Source organism: Hipposideros armiger, unplaced genomic scaffold (genome assembly GCF_001890085.2).
Source record: "Hipposideros armiger isolate ML-2016 unplaced genomic scaffold, ASM189008v1 scaffold_626, whole genome shotgun sequence".
NCBI lineage: Eukaryota > Metazoa > Chordata > Mammalia > Chiroptera > Hipposideridae > Hipposideros > Hipposideros armiger.
Window position 1 is genome coordinate 31,463 of NW_017731976.1, and position 21,329 is coordinate 52,791.

Consider the following 21,329-nt stretch of genomic DNA (forward strand, 5'->3'; position numbering starts at 1 on the left):
CAGAGGCTGCGGTGTTTGCTTTGCTTGATGGGATGATGGACTCTGTAAACATGAAACAAAATTTTATTTCCCAGCAGTGTGAGGAGCTAGAAAATTCTGTGACTTGGGCATAAACATGGAAGAATGCATCAGCAGAATGCCAGAGATCGTGTGGAAATTCAAAGCAGGTTCTTCTCGGACCTGGATTTCTTCATGTCATTTACATATGTACTGCATTCTGACACATTGTTATCATGTAACCCTATGCGGTGTTTCAGGTAAATGGCGTGAGAAATTGATTTTCAACTTCTTTTGGGGTTGGGGGGGGGGAAGCATGGAAGTAGTTTCTTTTATCAGTACGTAAGACAAAAAAATCTAATATTCTTTTCCTTTTAGAAAAAAAATTATTCACCTGCTTCCATTTCTGAACTTCTAAAACATAGAGTGACAAATACAAGTCTCATAAATATCCTGGTTCTGACGAGCAAGACAGCAGAAGATGATCTCAAATACTGAGTGGGAACCGCAGGAGCAGAAGCATTCAGCCAGAAACAGGAAGCTGCCAAAACACGCTTTACAGAGGAAGGCACGGACCACTTTCAGAAAGGGCCTTTTAACAATCAGAGGCCATTCTGTCATTTTGCAGAAATGCAAGGCAGACAGACGCGCTCTCACGCTTGGCTGTGCCACATCTGCCCAGAGTGCCCCTGAGCTGTGTGTTATTGGCAAGGACGACTTCCCCTTATTTGTAAAGGTAATTGTATTTTAAATACAAATACAGTTCATATAAAACAGCAATTGCTGAGTACATCTAACAAATTCACTCACGTGGTCTCAAAAAGCCAGAAAAAGAGTCTATTTTAAGAGAAGAGGGACAATTCTCCTGACACGTTCTTCCAGTGATTTTTTTTTGGTTCTGTCGAAATGTCTCCCTCCTTCTTTAGAAGAAAAACAAAATGCTAATCTGTATCACAACACATAGCATCGATCAGAGATCTTCCTCCCAAGCACATGGCCCGACTGTGCGTCTGAAAGATGCTGTGGATCAGGGAATGACTTTTGGTGACAATTAACGAAAAGCTGACACTTCACACCATGCCCTTCAGGAGACCTCCTGCATCAGGAATTTGTCTTGTGTGTAGATTTCTGGGCCAAGAATGAAACTCACTCTATCACCAAAAACGCCTTTAGTTTCTCTGCTTGTTTCTGAAACATCGCTGTTTCTTCCCTGGCCCTCACCATGGCTTCTGTGTCCTAATACATGGTTTACAACCTTTATTTTGGATCTGGTTCCAAGCACTGACATAGTCCTGGGAATATTAACTATCTAAGGTTTGTTTCAATCTTGTACTTCGCGTTCCCAGCAGTGCAGACATTTCAGCTATGGGATAACCTGATCAATATATTCTTTGTGCGGAATGTCCCTTTATGTCTATTTCTTGTAAACAGAAGTGTCATTATAAAAATGTCTGGAGGCCAAATTGCGAATTTTAAGACAGTGCATGACTTAACCCCAGATAAAGATTCTACTGATCCCATTCCAGCCCAGTAAAGGTTTTTCTGCCCAAGGTGATGCTACCTCTGCCCGAGGAATCTGTTGACCCCTGGTGCCATGCTGCCCCCACCATGGGATGGGGCCTCTTCCATCATCATGCCTCCCACCCACCAAAACCAGGGAGGACTCACTACACATCACATCTCTTAGAGTTGCCTTTCAGCTTTGATCTTTTGCTTCTGCGGTAAAATGGAAATATTTGAGGTAAATCTAAGTAAAATGGGGCACAGAAAGTTGAAGTCATGACATTCTCTCACCTACTGTCACATCCATTTATCTAGTGGAGGGGTCGGCAAACTGTGGCTCGCGATCCACATGCGGCTCTTGGGTACGTTCTGTCTCAAAAGTTTGCCGACCCCTGGAAGAGCCAATCCTGTCCCTCACAACGATTTAAAAATTATTCGAGAGCCATAAATATAGTTTTACATAATCACCATTATGTGAATAATATCCTTTAAAAATTTTATAAATGAAACTATGATAGTTTTATTTTCATTTTCAACTTTACTTCAGAGCCACATGTACATACCCAAAGAGCCGCATGTGGCCCACAAGCCACAGTTTGCTGACCCCTGGCGGCTCTTCCGTCTCAAAAGTTTACCGACCTCTGATCTAGTGGTTCTTTTCTAACAGGAAGAACAAACAACCCATGCTCATGGGTCTGAAGTTGTACTTGGTGTCCATGCTAACTGCTGGTGCAGATCTTCCCATAGCTCTTGACCTCATCCTCCATGTGACATAGACCCTGTTTGCCTCTCAGCCCCCAGGGCTGGCAGGTGGCCCCAGGCCCTTCCCAAGCACATGGGGGCATCATGGCTGCTTGTTGTCCCAGTGCATCTGATACAATTTAGGTGATAGTGACATGCAGTTCCTGCAGTTTCCAGCACTTACAGATGCACCATGACTTCCTCCCTCTCCTCTCATTTCCGTCCCACCTGGCCTCCGTTGGAATGAGGGGGCCATTTTTGGAGCTGCTTTTCCAGATTTCTACTCATGAACCTTCATTTAATAGTGGAGCTCCAGTGAGCCCACCCGCAGGCCCCCTCGTCTCATTACTGTCTAATCCTTGAGATCTGAGACTCTTGGCTCATCAGAGAAATTATTTCATGGACTTGCTCCGTAGTATCTGTTGCAAAATACTGTACTACATGAAAAACATGGCAAGTACACTTGAGAACAGCAGAGAACAGAAGTAATTGCCCAAGCCTATCACATGCAATCTTTCCTTAAACGATGAGTTGTGAGTGGAAAAGAGTGGTGGACCTGTGCCAGACCCCAACCAACATCACTACCTGTGAATTAGTGTAGGCTAGGGGACCCCAGCTCAGAGGAGCCGAGTGTACCTAATGACAAGCAAAGCTGTTAACTAATCGTAATGCCTCGCCGACCAGTTGCTGAATCATGGGAAAGGACCTCCAACTTAATGAAACCATGGCCAGATCATGCTGAGTACACTGTAATTAAAAATTTAAGACAGGTCCTTAGCAAAGTGGTGAAGCCCACCTCCCCACCCAGGCATATTCTTCTTCACATTGTTTTCTCTGCTCTCACATACTCAGTGGGCCTCTGTACTGGGAGGTGCTGCTGGCCCCATGGCGCTCCCCTCTCCTGTGCTCTTTGCCTCCAGTTAAAACTTACAGCTTCTGAGAGCAGCTTGCTGACTGTCTTCTCAGCTACACAGCAAGGAGGGGTAGAAAACTAGCTGAAAAACAGACCCCAGCGAACATCTTCACACCGTGATTATGCCTTCATCAGCTCACACTTCTCATCGATCAATTAACGTAGCAGCAATGGCACACCCAGTAGGTGAATTGTGATTGTGAAGGGAGAACAAAAATGAGGGGAACTGCATGGCTCAGGAGCTAACACCTTTCCTAGATAAACGGTCTAATACAATGGAAATGATGGCAGAAGATGGACGTGTTCCATTAAGTTTGTGTGTGTCTGATGGCCAGTTAAGTGTGAGGTTCAGTGAGTAAGAGTTGGAGGAAGGGCGATGTGTTACGTTGGAAAAGCTCATGTGTGGGAAGGCCACCTGAGGGCCCAGTCCAACCGTGCATGAGTTGGCGATGAAGACCTCAATGGCTGTGAAGGGGTCACAGGCAGAACTGGCCTCTAACCCAGGCCCCCTAACCTTAGTCAAGTTCTTTTCCTTCTAACCTATGAACAGATAGAGAACTTGGCCTAAAACACTACATCCAAGCTAAGCTTTGATCATGGGAAAGATTCAAAGTGAAAGATTAAAAAGCAGAAGCCAGTGTCGAGTGGGCAGTGACCCGAGTCTGCTTTTGCTGGCTGTGTCCACCAAAGGGGGAGAGGGGCCCCTCGCAGGCCTTTGAACAGGAACAGTCAGCTTTGCCAAGGTGCCAGACTGCCCCGAACCTCAGAGGCCTGCCACGCACGATCCACAGAGCTCACTGGGGTCACCAGTGGGCTACGTGGTGAGTGGTTCTGTGCCTCTGTCCCAGGCTGCCACTCTGCCCTGCACTTCTCATCTTGAACCAGGTCGAAGCATCCTTACCTGGAACACATTATTCTCATGGCAAAAGCTAAAGGTGAAGGCAGAGTAGAGCATCATACTTTGAGCTCGTGCTTTAATGTCAAAGAGACTCACGGGAGGTCACACAGCCAACACGACAATGGGAGGAAGAGCTGCAGGTCACCGGCCAACCAGTGTTTGGGAGCAAGTGGTCACGTGAACCAATGGCATTCTAGGCGGAAATACATCGACTACTTCTTTCCTAGTTCCCTTTTAGTCACTGTCTCCCTTGATTAGATTATCAGAACAAAATATTAAAAGTGCCCAATATGTACTGTGCACATTTTATCTCTGCAATTCCAAGCCAGTGGCAGTTGATGAGAAAATGTGCAGTTGAACACTTTCTATAACTTTGTAAAACTACATCATTTGCAGGAAAAAAATTTCCCACTGAGTTTCTGTCACATTCTTGGCAATTTTGAAATGAAGTTCTCAAAGGACAACGTGACTTCAGCACTGTCCCCTTGAGTTTCCTGCACCCCCCGAAAATAAAACATGCATATGATGTCTGGTTTTCTACCACTGTGGGCTGCACAGAGGTCAGTGGACACTGAGTCATGTCCAACAGTCAAGTTTAAGATCTGAGTTTAAACACGGTTTAAACAGGGCTTGACTCAAGCATGACTGGATTCACAATTAGAGTGGAAAAATCTGAAGTCCAAGTTCACAAATTTTTTTGGACCCAATGATACAAGAAAGAAAATAAAGGTCTTTGACAAGTACCTGGCATTTTTCTCAGGGTTTTCATCTTCACAGATGCTTCTATATGTCAAGAGATTCAGAGTCTTGACAACCACCACTCTCATGGTTGCCTAGGAAACATAATCAACAATAGCCTTTTTGGCAATCAGGGAAAATGAATTTATATTAAAAAAATACTTCTGCTCCTCTTGTCTAAGCAATTATACTAATTAGATTGAAACATCCTGACATTTCCAATTAGCACACACTACCAAATGTATATCTGCAAATGGAACAGAAGGTAAATACTGATTTGTGAAACCAGAATAAATTGCATGATAGCATGCCACAGGCATGGAGTCAGAAAGCACAATATGTTAACATGGTTATCTAGCTTTTACTATTTTTGAGTTGAAACAATCATTTGTAAATTATAAGTGTTAGGAAAAATGTCAGTGGAACATTTGGAAATGAAATATGTCAAGTTGGGCTCAAAGCAAATAGAAAGAAAAACAACAACAAAAGGTTTCCTTTCGACTGGAAAGGTCAGGAACCATGCTAACTCCCCGTCAATAGTTAGTCAAGGAGGGTCTCTGTGCAGCTCCAGCCTCGGCTGCTGCCGTGTGTACTGGGATGATTTGAAGAACAGGAAGTACACAGCGTTGTTACCGGCTCTTATGCTGACAAAAGGACAACAGTCACAGCCCAGAGAGGAACTGCATCCCAGTTCTAGACTGAGGGAGCCCCACATAAGATACTCACTGTGGAGTTCTGTGCACACTGCACAGATGTCCTGTGGGGCCTCCCTTTACCTCTTTGAGATTAAGTGTGAAATTCCCATTCATTTTGCTGGTCACAGACGCTGTGGTCAGGGAGCTATGGAATCTGAGTGTTCACTTTCCCTGCAGTTCTTTCATGTCGTTTGCCTAGCATGCGCCCTGAATCCCTTCCAGCCTCTCTAGCAGTGGGGATACTTGTACACATGCCCGTGCCTTGTCAAATTCCAATCTATGAGTTTCCTTTAACCTATAAAGTCCTGTGGAGCAGAGCCTGACACTAAGCTCACCTGCCCTCACCTCCATCATTTTCTAGTTACAGTGGAAGAGAATTTCAAAAGAAAGAAAGAAAGAGAAAAAAAAGAAAACTCTGGATCCTCAAATGGTCTCTTCTGATGAATCATCAGACACTTGCTATAATAAAAATCATGTTTGTTCTTATAAAGTGCACCTGAAATGAAACCTGAATTTTTTTAAATATTTTGATTGTTAAACATTCACCAGAGCAGCAGTGGCCTGACACCTCTGAGAACCATTGCTGCTGACCCGCCATTTTTCATGTGATAATCTCAGTCAGTCTGCAGGGCATCAAGGGTGGACTATAAACAAATCTCCTCCAGTTTCCTTTCTAACCTGAGATTTTGTCCCGTCCCCAACAAACACACCACACTGCACAGGCACACAGATGCTTGCACTCACACACCCACACATGATGTGTTTGTCACCTACGTTTAGGTGAAGTCGAAATGGGAAAGTCACACCCAGCCCCAAGTGTGACACTCAGGCCCAGGGCACCGTTTGCACCATATCGTCTTTCAAGGACCAGGCTGTCAGACACTTCCCCATCTTTTGCTGCAAATACATCATCATAACATGAGAAGAGAAATCTGGGAGGGGGGCCCGAAGATCACATCACTCTGTTCATAGTTGGTTGGCTAAAACTGGTCAGAATGCCCCACCTGACTCCAAGGACACTGGGGCTATGGGGGAGTTATTTTCTCTGCAGTGAAGGCTAAAGAAATGAGCTACTAAAAAACCCCAAGTTCAATCAAGCAGCAGAGTCTGCAGTCTGACCCTCCCCAGGAAACGGGGAGCAAAGCAAGCAAGTGTGACGGGCTTGGCTTCAAAGCCAGTAACTGTGTCGGCCGACCTCATCAGTCGCTCTCCTAGCATTACAGGGAAAGGGAATGGTTTGAGTTCAAATTAAAAAGAAGTTTATAAAACATGTGAAAGGCTTTAAGCATTTGTCAATAACAAATAGAAGAAACACTTCTATCAGGACCGTGCTTCGTGGAAATAAGAGATTATAAGTGGCATTCTTCTCTGTCTGTTCTTCTTAGCTAAATCTCCAAAGCCCACCTGGGTTTATACCAGGATATTACCACCATTCTAAAGTGTGAGGTTTCTTCATAAGGACGTATGTATGGATTTTAACAAGTCATGATGCCCTTCTGAGCCATAGATTAAAAACCTTCCAGTATGTACTTCTATTTTGTAAACTATGGTGATGAAAATAGCTTCCTTATTTGGATTAAAATGTTTTACTATGTTTAGAAAATGTGTACACAGTGGAGATATCTGAAATCCCATAGTTCTTCTGTATTTTCATGACACATTTGTTACTATTCACTTGATTTTATATGTATATAGTCCAGCTGCCCAAACAGATCCAAACTTATGGAAGGCAGGCCCTCCTTTTCAGTTCCTTTATCCATCTAACACTTATGAAACCATTAGGAGCTTGGATACTCAAGGCAGGTTTTGTGGAGAAGGCTGTCTTGAAGATCAGACATCAGTTATTCCAGAGAGGTGGCATGAAAACGCACGTGCAACTAGTTTGCGATAATCATGGCACTGAGGAGGTAACAGGAAGACTTACATATTTAAATTAGGAAATAATTTGCACAAGTAAAGTAGAATCATGTTTTGGGGTTCTTGAATAACAGAATAAGGCATTTGATTCTAGTCTCAAATTCTTGGTGTGATGATTAAAATTTATAATTAGGATTTTGGGAAGGTTCCTCAAATATGTTTAATAACTCTAAGCAGAGTAAGTGTGGAAAAAGAAGACTAGAAGAAATAAAAGGAGATTTTCAGTTATATGAATGAATAAAACCCTATGACACATAAGGCTGGACTTTTTCAATATTTAACAAACTCAAAAATGGAAAAGGGAGTGCTTCAGTGATTTGAAAAAAAACTACTCTACAAACCTTGCAATATACTCACTAACTACACACCACACATGATTAGACATACCAAATTTCTACACTGTAGGACAACTTGTTTCAAATGTGTTTATCTTAAAAGTACAGTAATTAGCTTTTACTGTTCAGTATTTCGTACTTTCACTATTCTCACTGGTCTGCTCAGTTCCTTAGGGTTCTTAGGTACTCTGAGTCACAGTATGTGTGTTTGCTTTTTTAAAAAAATAGCTTATATCCAATTTTTAAACATCAACACAACCCATTAAAGATATTTTAAATTGATTTTCCCTTTTTGCCTTTCTAGTACTTTTCTGTCTCTAATTACACATCTGTTTTGGTTTCTCTAAAGAAGCATTTTGTTCTGAGCTGATTTTATTAGTCAAATTTTATCTGTAGGCATCTGCCTTTTACATCCACTTACCTCATAGCTCCCTGGACTCCCTATTTTGGACCAGACCAGGTAAGAGGTTTGTCTCTCTCTCCCCTTCCCTTTTCCCTCTCCTTCCGTTTCTCCTTCCCTCCTTCCCTCCCCTCCCTCTCTTCCTTCCTTCTTTCTCTTAATTCTTCTTTCTTGCTCTCCCTCTCTCTCATTCATTTTTTCTTTCCTTTCTCTTTTCCATGCTACTGACAACATCACTATAGAAACAAAAAAGACAGTTGTGCTCTGGAGCAAAGAACACCCTGCATTCCTCCATTCTCAAGGATCAATCAACTGCCTTATTACTGCCCATGACAGGGAAGAGAAGCCATGGTGCAGAGAACTGTGATGGAGTCTGGGAGAGTCACTGCACTTTTCACACGAAGGCAGATTTTAAGCTAAAACAATACATTGGAAAGTCGAGAGGGGAACTATTAACATTTCAATTCATGGATGAAAAGGGAGATGATGATGGAATAAAAAAATATGAATAGACTAATTAATATTCAGGGCATTGAATCAGCAATGAAAAATCTTCTAACAAAGAAAAGCCCAGGACCACATGGCTTCACTGGTGAATTCTAACAAATATTTTAAAAAGAACTAATACCAATTTTTCTCAAACCCTTTAAAAGAAAATTATAGGCCAATAGTCCTGTTGAACATAGATGCAAAAATCCTCAGCAAAATAGTAGAGCACCAAATTTAATAGCACAGTAAAAAACTAAACTATATGATCATGTAGGACTCACCCCTGGGATGCAAGGATGGTTCAACACATCCAATCAGTAAGTATGCTACACCACGTTAACAGAATGAAGGATGAAAATCATATGGCCATCTCAGTAGATGCGGGGAAAATACAAGAACACTACCCAGAACTGAAAGAGACATTTGGGACTGCTGCGATTGAAAAGAGCACTGAGCATGATGCCACTCGAGGGGCGGGGGGAATCCTTACCTAGTGGGAGAGTTTAGTTGATGGTCCCAAATCTTCACCCTCATCAGAGTCCATGACGTCTCCCCATGACTTTGCAGCTCCTCCCATTAATGGAGTTAAGCATGTGTTTCTGCTCCTCAACTTCACGTGTGGCTGTGTGACCTACTTTGGCCCATGTGACAGCAGTGTATGTGTGGCATGTCTTCTGGCCTGAAACACACGTGCACACTTGGACTTGCTGTTCTGTGACCCTGGTAGCAGCACGAGAACACGTCCAGGGAAGCTCATCTGGGGCACAGCAGAGCCATCCAGCTGAGTGTGGCCAGATGAGCTTTCCCTGAACCGACCTCCAAACCATAAGAGTCATGACCCTGGTCTGAAACAACTAGGTTTCAGGGATATCTGCTACAGGACATGTTTGTGGGAATAGCAAGTTGATGTCCCTGGACTCAGTCATTATGATTCTAAAAGAGATTAAAAGTGCACTAAAAGCTTCTAGGGGTGGGGAAATAGAAAGAATGTTGTAAAACATCCTCACAAATGTAAAGGAATAATATTTTCTACGCTGAATTCTAGACTACAGAGGAGTTTGACCTTCAAAGATGTGATAGTGAATGGTTTTTCTCCTAGAAGTTTATATCAAGCAAATCCATCAAGTTCAAAAGATAAACTCATATTCAGTCATGCAAGGGCTCAAAATATGGACTCATATGTTTCCTTTCTGGAAAGTAAAATCTAAAAACAAAAAAACTCAATTTAATCCTGCAGGAACAAAGAAAACCTATAAAAGGAAAAACATATCAAAAACCGTAGAAATAACTTAAGATTCCAATGAAAGGCAACTTTAGTATGAGAGATATTGTGCAGACCTGAGAGCAACTGATCTAAATTAGAGTGTCAATGTCCTCTAAGACATGGCTTCAAAAATCAAAATGGAATAGAAACCAAGCAATAGTGATAATAAGAAATGGGAAGATAATAGGAATAAGGTTAAAAGGTATAGAATCAGGGGCCATAGAGAGCTCCAGAGAGAACAAAAAAGAAAAAGAAAAGAAAATCCTGTTAAAAATAAATAAATATAAAAAATAAATAAACCAGTATAAGTCATGAAAACTTTCTCTTTTAAGTACCACAGATTTCATGAAGGAAATATAATCAGACTTCACCACACAGTCACATATCGAACAATATAACTTATATAACCTAATCATAGTAATATAATCTTCATTGTTTACCAATGCTTAGAGTAAATCTTCAGTCAAAAGAAGAAAAAATTACAGGACAGAATAAAATGTGGTCAATCTTGACAATATAAAAATAATTTACTTTCTAAATATATGTCAGCTTTTTCCCCTTATGTTCCCCACTGTAATTGCCTCCTCACTGGTTTCCAGATAATTGCTACACTTGTTGGAAGCTCAGGAGAGATTTCTGGCCTAGAGACTAAGTGCACACAGATTATAATTTATATGGCAGTTGTCTCTCTGCCCTTTGCGGTCTGGCTATAATTCCTTTGAGCCATTCTTCAATTTCCTAGCATCTGAGGAAGAGAGAATCTATTTCAGAGCCTATGGTCCCATCCCCCACACTAACCTGAGGATGCCAGGTGTAATTTACTCATAGAATTTGCTTTCTAACAGGTACATGGAAAAGATTTGGGAGAAAGGAGGACTTGGAAGGTTAGCTACATTTACACAACAAAAAGGCATTTGGATGATACAGGTGTATAAATAGATGAAACAACAATCTGAACAAGGAAACTGGTGTCACAATCAGGCCATTTACCTGGCTCAGTATTTATTTCACCCACATTACTCAACTTCCTGCCATCCTAGTCACGGAAGGGGCTGCTCATTATGGAGTCAGAGAAGGGCAGAGGCCAACGGTCACTCTGATGGCACAATCTACTGTCACAAGTACATTAGAAGGAAAGGCTTCATGGAGACTTAGAGGGGACATTTGTGATGAAATAATATCAATTCTTTTTGAAAGAATAAAATGAAGTATATTTTCCTAGAGGCAGTCTTGGGTCCTTCAATTTTACATTAACTAGACTAAGATGGCACAGAAGTTGATTTTCTTTTTTCTTTTCTTTTTTTTTTTGTCTTGTACTTTTCTGTTAGTACTTCTTTTTTTAAAAATATTTTTATTGTTAGTTTCAGGTGTACAGAACAATTCAATAGTTATCCTTTTCATCCTCACAAAGTAACAACCCCTCTCCCCCCATGTACTGCCCTCCCACCCCCGATATCATGCTTATCTATTACAATTCCATTGATTCCATTCCCACTCTCTACTCCATGTCCCGTGACTATATGTATATATAATTATAGTTGACATACAATATTATTCAACATCAGTTTCAGAAATACAGCGTGGTAGTCAAGCCTCTACACCGACTATGAAGTGGTCTCCCCAATAGGATATGAGTCCATCTGGCCCCCTAAGAAATATTTACAACATTATTGATTATATTCCTCAGACTGTCTTTTTCTATCCCTGAGGCCATATTGTAATTACCAATTTGTATTGTCTTGTCCCTTCCCCTTCTCCTTCATCCCCACCCCCTCCCAGCTAACAACCCTCAGTTCTTCCTCTGTATCTCTGAGACTATCTCCATCCACTTCTCCCATCCATTCAGTTCCTTAGAATCCACATATAAGTGATATCATATGATATTTGTCTTTCTCTGACTGACTTATTTCACTTAGCATAATGTTCTCTAGTTCCATCCATATTGTTGCAAATGGTACTATTTCCTTCTTCTTTATAGCTGAGTAGTACTCCATTGTGTAAATGTACCAAAGTTTCTTAATCCAGTCATCTACCAATGGGCATTTTGGTTGTTTCTAAGTCTTAGCTATTGTGAATAACGCCGCAATGAACATAGGGGTACATATATTTTTTTGGATTAATGTCGATTTTCAATGTTTTTAAAGATCATGTTTTAAGTGCAATGAGAGTGTTTAGTCATTTCTTAGAATTTCAGAAGTTTAAATCATCAGGGATTCTTATTCTCCAAAAATGCTGCTCATTTAAATTGTTTTCTGAATCATCTGTATGAATATTCAGAAAAATGTAAGATATTTCATATTTAAAGCAACCATGAAGGAGTCAGTCCCCACTGTTACGTGTGTATGTGTTAACAGTAATAGTTTTTGAACTTCTTAGTATTTACTTAAGCTTCCACATGAGCAAAAGTTTTCTTTAAACTTTAAAGAAAGTTTTCTTTAATTTTTAAGAACTTTTAAATTAACTAATAACCTGTGAGATGTCATCAATAAGATCATGTGAACCAGGCATTTTGTAGGTAGTTAACAGTATGAGTGAATTAAGCCTAAGTCTATCAGCCTTTCCTAATGATTACCTGAAGGTTAAACAGATTTGAGGAAATATTGCATTTTAGGTTAAAAGGTAACACAAGATTGCCTTGGTGATATACTTCCCTTAGAGCAGAGTCTGTTCATACTTAATTATGTTTACAGTTTGCTTCCATTCTCCTTTCAACTTTCAAGTGTCACAAAAACGTGGAAAGAAAGCGAGGTTACATTTATTTATAAAGCAAATCCTAAGGTCAGTGGAGCAGGCCAAGAAGTGGACGGCCATGGCTCTGAGAGTAAAGGAAGGGTGTGAGGCAAAATCGGTAACATCGGGAATCCAAAGAGGGCCTCCGTGGCTGAGCCCCATTCTCTTCTCCATACATGCAAAAAACTCTTCCTTTAGAAACATGGATTTCAGTGAGATGTGGTTAAAGATGTGTTGTTTCCCAGTAATAAACTGAGAAACTGATTTTAAAATGGGTTGTCGGAAAAGTCATGACATATTTTTTTTCTGTTTTTCATTGCAAAAATGCATCATGACTTTTCAGATAACCCAATATTTCAATTACAAAACTTGTTACATTTTGCCCTAGGATATCTAATAGCTTAAAAGGTATTTCTGATTATTTATTCATCAGGATTTAATATTGGCCAGACTTAATTATTGGATACTCAATTTTAAACAAGAAGCATGAGCATGGTGATAAATGACAGATAGATAGATAGATAGATAGATAGATAGATAGATAGATAGATAGATAGAGATAGATAGAGATGATGATAAATAAATTTCTATCTATCTTATCTACCTACCTACCTACCTCTTGAATGGATGTATAATAAGTAAATGGGAGTGTGATAGGCCCGAGAGTGTTTCTCATCCATTAGCTACTTTGATGTAATCATGTTATTAACCTTTCTTTTGTGCATTTTTTTGGGGTGCTCTTAGTAAATTTAAATGGCAATCCAACCTACAGTAATTTATGATGTTAGTATCCATTAATCTGAGCTGCTCCCCCCACTCCCTTATCTCTATTTTCCAAATCCAACTGTCTTTGACAACTGCAAGTTTGTTGTACTTCACTGGAAACACTAATAGGCTGAATTAAATGAAGTTGTTTATGAAAGACTTTCTGTGCCCACTGAGTGCCCATATCAGCATATGTCCCTGCAGAGACATTAATGTGCTTGATTCTATGCTGCCCACACAGACCTTTCTGTGAGGCCTGACATGTTATCTATTTCAGACACTGTATCATTCTTCTAAACCCCCCCAAATTCTGAGCTTCAGAAGTCATTTAACTCCCAGGGACTCATAGAACAAATTGTGATATGAACCAGGTTCTCCATCAGTATAAATGTGCCTGTTTAATAATTGAAGGAACAGAATAAATGAGTATTCCCAAATTATTATTATTATTATTATTATTATTTTCAGGTGTACAAAGCAATGCAATAGTTATCCTTTACACCCCTCACAAAGTGACAACCCCCCTCCCCCATCCACTACCCTTCCACCCTCGATATCATACTTATCTATTACAATTCCATTGACTCCATTCCCACATTCTACTCCACATCCCGTGACTATATGTATATATAATTATAGTTGACATACAATATTATTCAACATCAGCTTCAGCTATACAGTGCAGAAAAATAATTATCACAACTGAAAGGCAAAATAGAAAAATCCACCACTTTGCTTGAATTCAACACCCCTCTGCTAGGAAGCAAATTCACAGATGAAAAATCAGCAAGCATTCAGAATATCTAAACAACAAGTCTATGAACTTGACATAATTGACTCAGCCCACAAACAGCAGAATGCACATTATTTCCATGGACACATGGACATTCACCACAATAAGCCATATTCTGAGCCACAGAACAAGCCATAGCAAATTCAAAATAATTGGAATCACATATTTTCTCTGATAAGACAAATGAAGAAATGAAACAGAAGGTATCTGAGAAGTCAACAAAAGTTTGGAAATTTAAAAATATAATTTTAAATAATCCATATGCCACAGAGGAAACCACAAGGAAAATTTAAAAGTATTTTGTGTTAGATAAAAATGAAAACTCACAAACTAGTCTAGGATGTCTGCTCTCATCACCCTTACTCAATATTGTGCTTGGGGTCCCAGCTGGTGCAATAGGGCAAGAAAAGATATTAAATGTCAAACAGTTTGGAGAGGATCTGAAAAAACTGTTTCTGTTTTCAAACAACATAATTGACTACAAAGTACTTACCAAAAAAAATCTAAAAACTCTCATAGAACTAATAAATTAATGAAATCATAGGATATAAGATCAATACACAAAAACCAATATATTTTCTATATACAAACAATAAACAATTAGAAAAAATATTTAAAATAAAAACACTATTTATAACAAATGGCACCAAAATCCCTGAAACTTAGGTAATAACCCCTACAAAATATGCATAACACCTCTATGTTGAAAACTGAGTGAATACAAGGATAGGAGTTGTGTTTATGGATTGAAGACTTAATACTCTTGAAATGTAAATTCTCCCCAGATTAATTTATTGGTTCAAAGCAAAACCAGTCAAAATTCCAATAGGACTGTTGAGTAGATGTTAAGAGACCGATTCTAAAATGTATATGGGAAAAAAATCAAATAAATTAATCATAAGAATTTTGAAAAACAAGAAAAAATATGTAGATCACTTAGTACTTTATTTCAAGACTATTTAAGCCACTTATCAAGAAAGTAGGATATTGTGATATTGACAAAAGCAGAGACATAAAGATCAATTTAAAAAAAGGCTATCTATGTGTACTTATACATTTACTCAATTGATTTACAGCATAGCAATTTACTTAGGAAAGGATATTATTTTCAACAAATAGTGTGGGACAACTTGACAACCATATGCAAAAAGAATGAACTTTAATTCATAACTTCCACAATATTAAACAAGTCACACAAATCACAAAATACAATAAATCTTTAAAACTTTGGAAAGAAAATGTGAGATAAAATTTCTGTGACCTTGGATTTGGCAAACGTCTCCGTGACATAACACAAAAAGCCTGACACACATCCGAAAAACATTAAGTGGATGAATGCCGTTTGGTCTCACAGTGCTGTGCTGCTGTGGGAATCAACTTGGCAGCTTGTGTGCGCGAATGCTGGCCATGGTGGGTGTTGGTGGCTCCTGCCTCCTCGGTGGGGTTGGCAGAGTGTCCTGTGCTTTTGTAATTTGCTTCACTTCGTTCAGGAAACAAGTCATTTGCTAAGTGGCACACTTGTTTCCTGAAGTGTAACCACTGGATGGCAAAAGACTGGAAGAAGTAAGGCAGCTCCCCAAGGTCCCTAAGGTAAACATTCAAGAGAGGCTTCCTTGTCAGGAATACATGTAAGCACTTGGCAATCCATTTGCTTACTGTAGAATCAAAACCAGCAGCCAGCAGTAAACATCACAGGTACTGTTACATCACAGAGCCTAGAGATGTAGGCACAGGCTTTAACTAAGTGCTTCAATTGTTTCCATTGTCCCGTAGCTTATAGTCAAAGGTTATTAAGTATGTTAGTCATGTCTGGAAGACCTGCTTGTAAAGCAAGCTCCAGGAACAGTGTTCAAAAGTACAATTTAACTTTACTTGAAGTAATAGAAAAATATAGCTAGTTAAGCACAAAATGTTGATAGCTTAAACAATTCAATGGTCACAGATATTTAGTTTCTGTCTTTTTGCTTTGAGGGTAGTGTCCCTGACATACAATCATGAGATGTCTTACAGAAACTTGGTTCCTCAGTCAGTTCAGACCACAGTGACAAGGCTTCAGACAAGATGGCATCAGGAACCGAATTACTCAGACTAAGGAAAACCGCTAAGGCTGGCCAGAGAACTAACCCATCAACTTCACCCTCGACCTCTAACCCCTAACCACAATCTCTGCCTTTAAAAACCTTTGCTCAAAAGCTATTGGGGAGTTTGGATTCAGAATGACAGCTTCCCGTCCTCCTGGCTTGGTACCCCACCAATAAATGGCTACAATTTCTCCACCACAAAACTAGTGTTCAGTGTTTGGTTCTCTGCATGTCAGGTAGGCCCCTTGTACGGTAACAGAATACAGTATCATACAACTAAAATCGTATCATCACTTCTCATCACAGATTATATAAAACCCTGCAAGTCTTTTTCTTACAATCTGTGAAAAACTATTTGGTGATTTGAATTTCAGCATATGTAGTCAATTGAACAGTCACCTGGGAAGCTACATAGTACTGGAAAAAATATGCAAATTCTAATGTGGATATACACATTACAGTACCTTAAAGAATTTCAAGTATATTATCCCAATTGCCACCTGGGTTTTTTTGTATCAGATAAATGATTCCTCTCTATGTAGGAACATCAATACATTCAGCAAACACAAACGAGAGGCATCTGCTGGACTGGGTGAACTGTGCTATGGAAAAAGGGACGAGGGCAGGCTATGAGGGTGAGGGAGCTGTGCTCTGACATCGACAGCAGATGCTGGTGATAACGTGTGGCAGCCATAGACAGTCCTCGAAATCCCAGGGAGGACTGATGATATTGTTCATTTTTAAAGTGAAAAGCTTTATCTTCATGATCATTAACTGGTCAGCTTAAAATTTTAATAGTTGGGAAGATACTGGAACACACTGCCAAGTAATCACTTTGCAATCACCTGGATGGGAACAAGGTGTTGGAGGACAGTCCGCTGTGCTTTGTCAGGTCAATTTAACTTTCTCCCACAATGGAGTGCCAGGACTTTGGATGGGGAGAGACAATAGATGCAATCTATCTGTGCTTGCACAAGACTTTTCACTATACTGCACAGAAAGCCCACTGAGGAGGCCACAGACTGTGTCCAGTGGGTGGGTGGGCAAATATGAGGGAGGTCAGGAGACAACACAGGCAGGACAGCAGGGCACAGATGGGGGGCTGGGTCCCTCTGATGCCCTGGAACATTGTTCACAATTCTCAAAATGCAGCTTGTCTACCCAGCACTTGGGTAGACTCACGGAAGTGGGTGAAGTCACTGACTTAAATTTCAGTTATGAAAAAAGTAGCTGAAAAGATGAAAAACATATTTCCTTTCTAATTTATAAAAATATATTATGTCTGTAACTATTCAGTTCCAAGTTCTGGTCATTTTCCTGAAACACCAAGAAATAGAGCACATCAAGATTCACATTAGTTAAAATTTACTAAAAGTAAATTTTAATGACTCAAGTCCCCAGATATTAAGTATAAAATAAGTAGTGACAATTTACTATTAATTTCCAAAGGTTTAGTAATTGCCAAACAAATTACATAAATAAGATATTTAGATATTAACAAAAAGGGTAACATCCAACAAATTATAAGAAATAAATTAACTTAATATTAATAAAAGTGCATCATCAGTATTGTTTTTATTTCATATTACTGTTTTGGTTTCCTGTCATTTGTCTCAGTCTACATCAAATTAGGATCACTTCCGTAAGACATCACACAGACTCTCACATGATATTGTGAGAGATTTACCTCCATACCTTCCAAATACTTAAATTTGGGATCAGTAAAGGATATTAGCGGTTTCTGTAAAGTCCTGAAACACATCGTCATTTCAGCTGTGTCACGCATCTTGTTGCAAACTATCATTTCTGCTTCATGTCGTGCTTATAGATCCACGTGCTCTAACATTTAATGGAAAAAATAATTAGGCCCTTTTAAAAGGCCCACACAAGGTGAAACAGAAAACTGAATCATCCATAGTAATTGAAGAAATTCAAGTGAAAGTAGACTTGTGGCAAATATTTGCACTTGCTAAATTAGTATTTTAAATTATAACACAAAAAGATGGCAGCTTAAGGGGGTACTGAATTACTCATAAAGTACTGATAGCATTCCAAATCAATATAATCCTTTTATAAAGTGTCACATAAGAAATGTCCAAGCCTGTAGAGAATGTTTTCTTTAATCTATTTATTAACTTTATTGGGGTGACACTGGTTAGTAAAATTATATAGGTTTCAAGTGTACATTTCTGTAATATGTCATCTATATATTGCATTGTGTGTTCATTGGGCTCAAGAGTTTGAGCCCAAACTGAGGATAATTGCTAGGTAGCAAGATTTCAAATGCTTGGGAGAATGACAGTTTGCATCTTCTTTTATGCATTTGGAATTAAGGAGGGAATATAAGGAAGACAACATGAGGGTGGGAGAGAGCAAGTGGGGATGGATTACCTCTTGCACACTTTAGGAGGGCTCTGAAATGTATTAGAAAGAGGGGTCTCACAGGGCATTTCAAAGGTGTGTGAGCCTGGATGCATGGAAACATTGGGCGGGACTGATTTATGGTAAAGAGAGGCTTTAACTAGGGAAGTTACAGGCCTGGGGCGGGACAGCCCCCAGGATCTGCCCAGGTATGGGGTTATGATCAGAGCATACTGGAAGGGTACTTCCCCTAGGACCCCTTTTTTGTTCACAAAAGGAATATCTGATATGATGGCAACCATAAAGACACATATATGCTGGATGTATTAATCCCTCTCCTGAAAATTGACTTAAGAAAAATAATATCACAGAAGTAATGGTGTGTCCTTATATTTATTAGAAAAGCAGTAAACTCAGCCAGGTCTACTGTGCACTTTGAAGGAAAATGGCTGAGTGACTTCTATCAACTCAGTGGAATATTTTTCAAGCACAAAATTAAACAATAGGAAGACAGTAATTTTGAAACGAGACCTTGACGTGGTATGGAATAGTGGAGGCAACTCTAGGAGTGAGATGACCTGAAATACAGAGCTTAGAGTGCACTTTCAAGACCCTCTCCTTGGCCACATCCTAGACCTGCTCCTCCAAGCCCCCTTACATGGGCCTGCCTAGCCCAGTTTTAATGAGAATCCTGCCACATCGGTTTAGGGGGAATCACTTATCCTTGACGTCTGGTCACTGTCCAAATCTGATCAGAGTCATCATACCCCACCTTGACATGTAAGTCCTAGGCTGCCCTTGAGCACGAATCCTATCTGGACAGCTTAGCTGATTCCCCACAACCCTCACCCCACCTCATGTCCTCCTCTAGGTAATTTTCCATCCAAGGACTGCTCTCTGCCCCTGGCTATAAATCCCCAGCCATCTTTGCTGTATTTGGAATGGAGTTGTTTTATACCAAAGACACTTCCCTACTGCAATAGCACTAAATAAAATCTGCCTTTACTGCTTTTAACTGGTGCCTGGCTCCATTTCCCTCTCGCAGTACCTCCTCCACCTTGTAAAAGGAAGTAGTTCAAATAGTCTTTACCATCCATGCCCAGCTTCCTGGCCTCCAGCAACATAATTCATCTCTTAAAATCTCATCTGGGGGTGGGAGTGAGGCCAGCATCTGGAGTGACTAGACTTGGGAGATCGTGACACATCCTGATGTACTTGATCAAAGACTCAAGTAGAAAAGCCACAGAGATCTGCTCATTTATTTACAATGTGAAATGTAATTGTCTCAGAGACGGCATGTTAACATGCACACTCTGTCCTTGGAGACAAGCTACATAGAAAGTCAAATTATGGGATGATTTCTTCCTAAGCATGATATCAGAGCAAAGGGAGTTAATTATGTGGTTTGAAGTTTTAATAGCACGAGGTTTTGTTAGGCGGATGCGTTTCTCCACACTGGATAAATATGTATGACACATACCCTGAGTTTCTTTGCAAGGCAGAACCCAGACAACTTGAAGGGACACAGTTTACATCAGCTAATTCTTATTGACACGTTATCTTTCTTTTGATATGCTAATCCTTTCGACCAGATTATAGTCAATTGGGTTTTGCTGAGGGCGTACTTTATTCTGAAGGTGACTTTGCATATCACTGCCAGTTGGGTTCAGAAAGTAGGATTTCTTGGAAGGATATGAGTTTGCATAGCTCTTGCTACACATCACAACACTGCTTCTTCGTGTTTTATAGTGTTGCCATTTCAAAGGGGGAACCTGTGCTTGAAGCTCAGCTTGACCACATACTGTGGTGTAGACAAGCCTCAGTGGCACTGTGGGGATCCAGTAAGATCATGTACTTGAAAGAGTTTTGCAAAGTGTAAAGGGCTGCAAAACACAAGTTGTCTGAACCCCCGACTTTGTGTTTATCCCATTTGAGGACGGAGGTACAATGCATTGCTGACAGAGTCTTCCTCACCCCAGGTTGTGTGTAGCAGAGGACAGGGTGAAATGCTTCTGCACCTTCCCCTGGAGTCATCTATGAATTAAAGTCCCACACACAGGAATCCCATTCTCCCTCCTTCCCTGTTTTCCTCTCTCCCAAGCCATTCCCACTTTTTTTCTCTCCTCTGCTATCTCTCAGTGTGCCAGGGTATCTGGGGTAGATGGGTTCTACGCATCCCCAAGAAACTTAGGATCTTAAGAATGGACTTAAAAAGGCAAATGTTCTTTTGCTCACTGGATACTGAGCAGCCATAGCATCGCTTTAACAGTGCTGTATGTTTCATGTTTTCCTGGCTCATCTACCCTAAAGAGAGGTCTGCAGGATACCCCCAACTGTGGCCCACACTACACAGCGAAGGTGCCTTCTCCTCACCCCTGAGGAACTGGCCTGGGTACCGCTCTGTGCCCAAATTATGAAGGCACTTCTCTGATGGGTATGAGGAGAGAAACTTCTTTAACCATGCAGGCATTCGCAGGTGTGTTCCCCGCGTGTAGTGACATGCCGCCCGCCTGTCTGGTCACTCAGCTTCTGCAGCCCAAGTGGACAGGTGTTTCCTGGGCTGACAGCCAGGTGGCACAGAATGACGTATTCAGCCACACGCACAAGTGGAATGACACCTGGACCTTTCTGTAGGTGTACGTCTGTGTGTGCGGGGGGGGGGCGCTATGTATTTATATTAAAAATGTTAAAGGTGCCTTAGAGGTTGTT